Consider the following 8,683-nt stretch of genomic DNA (forward strand, 5'->3'; position numbering starts at 1 on the left):
TTGATTTCCAATGACAACACAGAAAATATAGCCAAACTTACAATTAAATTGAAATGGAACATGGTATTAGAATGGAAGAGACAAAAATGAGTGGACTTAAGTTCCCCAAGTAAATAAAAGTTCACAGTTTCAAAGTTAGTAAGGGTCAGAATTAGAACTTAAGATTTTTGTTGTTGTTGTTCTCAGAGCCCACTGTTCCATAAACCACATCATGTCATACCCTATTCAAAATCACATCCTCCAAACCTACTGTCAATTTCACCTGTACTTGTAAATTAAGATTTTTTCCCACAGAGATGTAGAGAACGCTTGAGCTTAAAAGTGAGGCATGAATATCAGAGCCCTTTGCCTTAAGCTTAACCTGAATTCTGTATAGCCTGAGGAATTTAAGCATTCACCTTAAATATCTACTTTATATTTTTGCTGCAGCAAACCACTACCAGCTTTGTGGATTTATAGGCAGCAAATGGCATGAGTGGAGAATGAATTTAATCCACCTTCATTGCTTTGAATGTTGACTAGAAACCTCCTTCAGTACATTTTTACATGAATCAAACAGAGACAGCACGAATCCTTATCCAGAAACCCCTCTGACAAAATTACCATTTTTATGAAAGTTCATGGAATCAAAGAACATTGGAAGGACCCTGAGATGATCTAACAACCCTACTCACTTCATTTTATAGGTGAGGAGACAAAGGGGCAAAAAGTTTAAGACTGTTGCCTGGAGTCATGTAGTTAGTTACTAACAGCACTGGAATTAAAGTTCAAATTCTCTATCTGGCCACTTGTTATTCATTCTTTTGTTTTCAGAGACAGTGAAGGCATTCAATCATGTGGTTTTCTGTCCCCTGTGGTCATTCTTTGGAATGCTGTGTGTCCTTTCTACTTCAAATGATGAGATGATTGTCCTGTTTTTTCATTCCAGTATCTAGTTGACATGAGTGTTGTGCTTTTCTTTTCTTTCATTTTTTTTCCTCTTCTAGTCCTAATATCTATAAACAATGAGTTATATTTGTAACATTTCCAAACTGATGCATACTCTGCAGTCTACCCACCCCTGAGAAAAGAAGCTAAGGCAGTGCTACTTCTGCTTATGAACTTGAAATAAAACACATACAGACATTTTCTTTATATTCATGTAAAAATGCTTGCAAAGTGTTTCCCCCTTCTTATCATGTCTATCCTGTGTGATCTTAAGTTTTTAACTCAAATAAGCAAATTCCCATATTCTTAGATTCAGCTTGTGCTGAAATTTTATTCGCCTTGTCAAAACATAAATACTAATGTTTAAGTTGATTTTGCACTCCGTTTTTGAGTATTTGAACTACAAAATATGAGAATATATTTAAATTTCTTTATGAATAATGATTAGAAAAATTAAGAAAATTTAAATGTACACTGACAATTACAGTAATCACATTCTTAGAAGCACAGCTGTCATTTAATTGTCTTTTATCTAACTTCTTTTCTTAAACATTATGGAAAGTCAATAAAAGTTTCTTTAAATATAATTGAATGCATAACTTTATATGGCATGGTATCATTCAGGAACATGTCTAGTAAGGAAAGTTTCATTGAACAGTTTAGACCCAATGAATAACAAATCAGGATAAATAGCATTAAAAAAAATTAAAGCATGGGCAGCCCAGGTGGCTCAGTAGTTTAGTGCCACCTTCAGCCCAGGGCATGATCCTGGAGACCCAGGATTGAGTCCCATGTCTGGCTCCCTGCATGGAGCCTGCTTCTCCCTCTGCCTGTGCTTCTCTCTCTCTCTCTCTCTCTCTCTCTCTCTCTCTTTCTCTCTCTCATGAATAAATAAATAAAATCCTTAAAAAAAATTTAAAACATTGCAATGATAGAAAGATCATGGAATTTAGGGTAAAGACCATTATTTGGTCCTAGAATCTGGACTCTGAAAGCAATAGTTCAGGGGCTTATTTGCGTTTCCTGTTAAATGCAGCCAATGAATTTATCTTTCTAAATTTTGTACTTTTTACTTTTAGAGTTTTTATTTCACCTTTTTATAGCTTTTATGTTTTTATGGGAGACTTCATCTGTTCATTCACTGTGATCATTTTTTTCTTTAATTTCTTTAAAGTCTTATATGCTAAACCAACATTTGGGCTTTTTGAGTCTATTTCTTTTGACTGATTTTCTCTTGAACATGGATTGTAATTTTCCTGTTTTTTTTTCTACATATCTAAACATTTTAATTTTATGCTGGAAATTGTGGGTGATACTTTTTTAGAAATTCTGAACTGTAGGGATTCTGTTGATTACTCAGGAAAGCATTGATTTTAAATCTAGTAGGCAATTAAAATCCCTGGATGATCACTATGTACTTGTGGAAGAATGACTTTACCTTTGCTCTGTATGATTTTGCTCATCTTCTAATGTGAATGTGTTCGTCCTGAGACAGTTGTAATTCTTAAGACATAGTTCCTTCTGGAATTTCAATGCTTTCTGAGGTACCAAGCCACTCTAACTTTACAGGACTCAAATTCCAAGCTCAATCTCCCCTGTGGTGGGCAAGAACTGAAATCTCTGCTCAGTTCTTTCAATCTTCTCCATTGGTGTCCTTCACTGGCATTCTTGCATTCCTTCATGAATACACAGTCATGGCCAAAGATTTGCTGAGGATTTCAATGCAGATTTTGGAGCCCATCTCCTCCATGTTTCTCTTTGATTTAAGATTTCTTCCCTTCAGACATTTATAGATGGCTAGCACTCTACCCTCTAGACATCTCAAGTCAATAAGTCTGCACTTGCTGATTGAGTTCTAGGTGTTATAGCTCAAGTTAGAACATCTTCAGGAAAGAAGCTCTATAAATATGTCCTATCATGGCTTTATTCTTTCAAGAGCTGAATCTCCTCCAGTTTCTGCCTGCTTTTGGTTTCTTTCCAATACCTTCACATGGTTATTTTTCTTCTTTTTTTTTAAGAGTTTTAAATTGCTATCTATAGACAGGTTACTTCTTTGCAAGTATTTATACCATTACCTTCTCTAGACTTCTCTCGAATATGAAATAAACCTTAATGTGTTTTAATCCATTATCCTTGAGTCTCTGTTACTATGCAGCCAAATCTAATCTTAACAGACACAGGTAGAGTCAGAATACCCACCTAGGAAATGGAATATCAGTCTCATGATGAATTTGAGATAGGAGGAGTGTATGCCAGGGGAAAACAAGTGCTTCAGATGCCAGTGGCTGGAACTGCAAAAGACAACCACAAAACAGAGAAAAAAAAAGGCAGTTTTGTCAGCTTTAGCAGTTAAGGTTCTATAAAATTATCCTATACATTTGAAACAGAAAAAAATCAAAATGGAACACTAGGGAAAGCTCTCCTGTTTTACATATTCAATGTCCATAAATTCCAATTTTAAAATAGTTTCAAAAATAAAATATAATGTCCCAAAGTTATATGATCTGACTGTCCACACCACCCAGTTGGGTAGAAAAACATGTTAATTAACCCTACACATCATTCAGAATGCAAGATGACTTTTTGGCTGTATTTTCTTTTCTTCTTATAGATTGGTTTTATTTTTGTTTTAACTTCTTGTTAGTGGAATGACCATACACAGTGATTTGCTTGCAATTACCTGTGCAGAGCCACTGGCAGATACTCATTTACATACTTTCCTTACTTCAAATTCCCAGCTAAGACTGGAAACAGAGCCAGGACATAGAAAATGATCAAAAACAATTGGCTGGTACTATATTTCTGACACAAGGAGAGAACAGTCTCAAAGCTTTCACCCTTTAATTACCTTCTACTTCTGGCCAGATATCAGAAGATAAGGGGACAGGAGGAAACTGCAGTGAACTGGATGATGTTGTCATAGTTGGAAACTGCAGGTGGTGAGGGCATAAACATGAAACAATTGTTTTCCTCTCCTCAGTTGCTCTTCTAATCCAGAACTAAGTAAGAAGGTAATTTGAGTGGATTATATGCAATCAAGTTTGTTTTCTGAACAGGTTCAGTCCTTGCTGAGTTTGAGAAAGCTCTCTTTATCAAATAGGAATCTCTTCATGGAAGAATAACATTTGTTATTGTGGTGGTGGTGGTGGTTGTTGTTACCTGCCCCTAAGAAATTGAGAGGTGAGGGAATGTATTTCCAATTACACAATATTTTCTCTAGCTTAATTTCTCATATATCTTATTGCTCCATGGTCCCCTAACTTTCTGCCACTACTACTACTTTGTACTATGGAAAGCCACTAAGAGAGTTCTGTACTGGGTAATGTTTACTGACATCTTTCTACCCACCCATAATAATGTCACCTTGTAGCCATAACATTCCTCTCTCTTTCTCTGTCCCTTCCCCTACACATACACTCCACATATATACATACTCCACACACGTACACTCACAGAGATACACAGGCACACAGACAGACACACACACACACACACACACACACACACACACACACGTAACACCTGGGGGGTCTTTTAAATTTTTTTCTGTCAATACAATTGAAAAATAAATTCCTTGGTTTATCAGATTGTACAAAATATTTCCAAAGCCATTAGAATGTGTACATGTTATCATTAACTCCATAATTCATCTCCCTGCCCACACTTTCTACAGCCTGGAAGGTTATCACCTGGGCATGCTCTGTGCTTTAGTTTCAATTACCTCTGAATCCTAAGAAACGTCTGCACTAACCTCGCAGGGCATTCCTTCAATCCATATGTAAGTGTTAATTGCTAACCCACTCTTTGAAGTACTGTCACAATTCCCTGCTTCACTGAGAAGTCTTTGACATCAGCCTACTGCTCTTGGAAAGACTACAACTCATCGATTTGGATTGCTCCAGGGAAGGTGCATAGGAATACCAGGTATGAATGCAAAATTGATTTCTGGGGAGGTTATGAACTCCACACTTCTCAATTCTCATGTAGGTGTCCTGGTAATCCAAGAAGCATAATCCAAGTGTTGCAAATATGGACTTCAACTAGAGTTTCAAAGCAAATCTTCAATCCTGGGGAATAAATGCCTTGCACATCTTTCACAACTTGCTGAGGAGTTATGATCTTTATACATTGTGGCTATTGACACCTTAACAGTATGATATGATCTTTGAAATATCTATTTCCAAAAGAAAGCAGTACTTAAATTGTTTCCTTCATACTAAAATCTGGGTCACTTCTTTGAAAAAAAATGGAAGTCAACTGAGAGGGAGTTGGCCAGAGTCTGAAGAGTTTTTTTCTGTTGCATATGAACATCAAATTAGCTAACTTGGGGTTTTTCAGAAATGTGTCAAGGGTGAATAAGAAATATAAGAAAATATTAATATGTCTCCAGCATCTACCTCTGCAGGTTTAAAAGAATTTAAATTATTTGTAATTGCTTGGAAATCTTAAGGGAAACAAAAGGTCTTTTTCTGGAACAATCCCCTTCTTAAGACTTCTTTACCATTTGACTAGAAACCAGTAGTCATCACCATATTGTCTTTCTTCAGACATTAACACCTTCAACCCAATGAAGGTAACACCATTGCGATGGCAATGGAAGCCACACAGTTGCTTTGGTAATTGACTTTCAGATGTATGTCTAGCGCATTATTTCTCAAACTGAGGTATTTGGAACACCTATATTAGAATCCCCAAGGTTTTTCAGTGAACTATGGGGCTGTTTTTCAGAGCTGTTGAATCAGAATCTTTGAGTTAGGAGCTCTGAAATCTGCATTTTTAATAAATAATCAGATAATTCCTATGAAACACCAAACTTTAAGGGTCAGATCAAGAAACATGGCAAAAAGGAAGGCCTGTCTATAAAATTATATATGTATAAAATATTATAAATATAATTACAATAATATATTATAATATATTATAATAATCATATAATATATAATATATAAAATTATATAATATATTATATATAATTATATATGTTATATTTATATATTTTATACACATACATAATATATTATATAATTATATAATACATTAATTATGATTATATAATTATGATTATGTTTAATATATTATATATAATCATATATAATTAATATATAATTCAGATTGCCAGATACACGCATCTATAAGAAAATTTGACTATAGTGCATCTTTTAAGGTATCCAAGTTCTTCTGTCTCTCTTTGGTATGCCTGTCAAATTCATATTGCAAATGAAAAAATAAAACAGGCAACTGAAGCACAATATATCCTTGCATTCTCATGTTCAAAGTTAGTGATTAGCGACTGTTTGTTTTTTTTATTCCTTAAGACCACAGAGAACAGAAGTGGGAGTGAGCCTAGAAATATCAATATTCTTTGGGGCTTTATACTTCTTTTCATCTTCAAAGTGCCTTACAAAATTCTCTAATTAGGCTCACACGCTCTGGCTCCTAGTTGTATCTCTAATCATAAGACAGCATACCTGCTCTTCGTTCCTTAGCACTGAGCAACATGCCATTCTTAATCATTACTAAATTAAAGAAAAAAGTGTTTGTAATAATTTCTACTTAATTAAAATAAATCTGGACATTTCTTTAAATGCAAGTCCAATTGCAAGGGCCCTAATCTATATTAGCAAAGTTTGGCCATTATTTATTTGGAGAAAAGATAAGTTTTAATTGTAAAATTATCTGTAATTACATGTAATGGTTAAAATAGTTGCATTTCTGACAAACCTAAAATATTATTTGAAAGAATTTCATTTTATTCCCTTGGAAAATGTTTAGTTTTACACATACTAACTATTTTAAAAATCACTTTTTTAGCAGGCCATGCTTTTTAATAAACTTTTAGGTATCTGTGAGATATGTTAGTCTTTAAACTAAGAACAAAACATGATAATTAGGAAATCTGTATTTTATTTTCATTTCTGGCACTAGCTAGTTATAGGACTTTAGATGTCACTTACTGTTTCTGGATATTGGTTTCCTCCTTTGTAAATTAGAGAAGTATCTTCTAGCTCTGTGACCCTGAGAGTAATCGTGTGCTTCTCAGCATGTCTTGCATGCATGGCTGTGCAAGAAGCCCCTCTAGCATGTTCTATTAACATCAAGTGTATGTATGTAGGGCTAGAGTGTCAGAAGAAGCTACCTGGTCATTGGGCATTTCATCCCTCAGTCACAATATGGCCAATTAAATAGCAATAGAACAGATCAGAAATATCAGCTTCTGGACATAATAAGTCTTAACTAAAGTGTGACTTTGGTTTGCACCCATGTTGTCTGCAGAAAGACTATGGAGTCACCGAAAAAGTATCTACTGAGTCATTGGAAGAGGTTACCTTCCCTTTCCACCCTCTGCCTCTCATTGAGGACTTCTTCAGAATTAGAGTTTCTTTCTCTTGTTGTGCCTTTGATAGAAAGGTATGAAAATAAATTGCCATTTTAAGCTTTATCAAGTACTCACACCTTTGATTGAAGCAGATGCACTGTCCTTCTCTGAGAACATGTTTTGAGATGGGGAGGAAGGTGAAGGTGTTAGGGAAGGAACATGATCTCCAAAAACTGGAAGAAGGAGAATGTGAATGGTGAGAATAGAGAATGCAGAAAAATGCACTTCTCCTATCATCATTCAGGAAAGAGCAAGCCCTGCCTGCCCACAGGGTACAGTGAACAGTAGTTACAGCCTGGTCACGAGGACCTAGCATTTGCAAACAGGATTCCCTGCTTTTGCAAACATCCTGGAGGCATATTCCTTTCAGGTCTAGAATGTGTACCAAAAAAGCAAACAGAAAAAAGAAAAATGGGTTCCAACAAGTCAGAGTTCCCCATGAGCTCTGTGACTGTGTGAGTGTGTGCATTCGTGCTGGTGGGGTGAGACAGAGTGAGGGAAGCAGAAAGCAAACTCTCAGAACAGTCTCATTTCAAAGTGAGCCTGTTACTAAGTGGAAAAGCAAAGAAAAGGAGGATCGAAACTTCCTCCTAATAAACATAGAACGTACTACCTGAATAGACTAATTGTGTTTGCTGTCGATGCTGTGAATTCTCTCTTTGATAGGATCTACTTCCTTGGGTATCGGAGGTTAGAGATGGTCCAAAGAAACATTAGTGGTAACTTTAGAAGTAAAATAGGAATCCAAAATATTCTGGCATGATGTTTTACTCATAGTGGAATCTTTTGAGAAGGAAAACCACTGTGATGGATGCGTGTCTTAGTAAGTCGAATGAACTGCTGCGCTTGTCTTTCAGGAGAATATTCACTTAGGAATTAGTGCTGGCCAAACACTTCTCCATGGTGGTTCTGTAATCATGAAACCCAGTCTGAGCCACGATACTTTAGCGTAACCATATCCAACAAAGAAAGGCCTAAGATGTCCAGTTTAACTTGAATTTAAGATGAACAAATATATTTGGGGAACCTGGGTGGCTCAGTGGTTGAGTGTCTGCCTTCAGGTCAGGGCATGATCCCAGGGTCCTGGGATCCAGTGCCACACAGGGCTCCCCGCAGGGAGCCTGCTTCTCCCTCTGCCTATGTCTCTACCTCTCTCTGTGTGTCTCTCATAAATAAATAAATAAAATCTTTTTTAAAAATTCTATTTTTCAAATGTATTGTGCAATATTTGGGCCATACTTCCACTTGGTTTATCTGAAATTCAAATCCACCCGAATGTCTTGAATTTCATCTCACAACTTTAGGTGGCTTTTGGCAGAAATATTTTTGGCTAATCTTGTTGGCTTAAAGTGAAATATGAAGAGAAACTTTGTTCCTATG

At 35.9% G+C, this 8,683-nt stretch overlaps 1 long non-coding RNA gene across 1 annotated transcript; it reads right to left on the reverse strand.

Annotated features, from left to right (window-relative positions):
- Nucleotides 1–824: 824 nt before the first annotated feature.
- LOC121496758 lies at nucleotides 825–7,498 on the reverse strand. Its single transcript, XR_005989334.1, has 3 exons — nucleotides 7,381–7,498; nucleotides 3,127–3,218; nucleotides 825–995 (listed from the first exon to the last, which is right to left on the reverse strand). It is a non-coding gene; the product is annotated as an uncharacterized LOC121496758 (long non-coding RNA).
- Between the last annotated feature and the right edge of the window lie 1,185 nt (nucleotides 7,499–8,683).

This window comes from Vulpes lagopus, chromosome 8, assembly GCF_018345385.1.
Source record: "Vulpes lagopus strain Blue_001 chromosome 8, ASM1834538v1, whole genome shotgun sequence".
Classification (NCBI taxonomy): Eukaryota; Metazoa; Chordata; class Mammalia; order Carnivora; family Canidae; genus Vulpes; species Vulpes lagopus.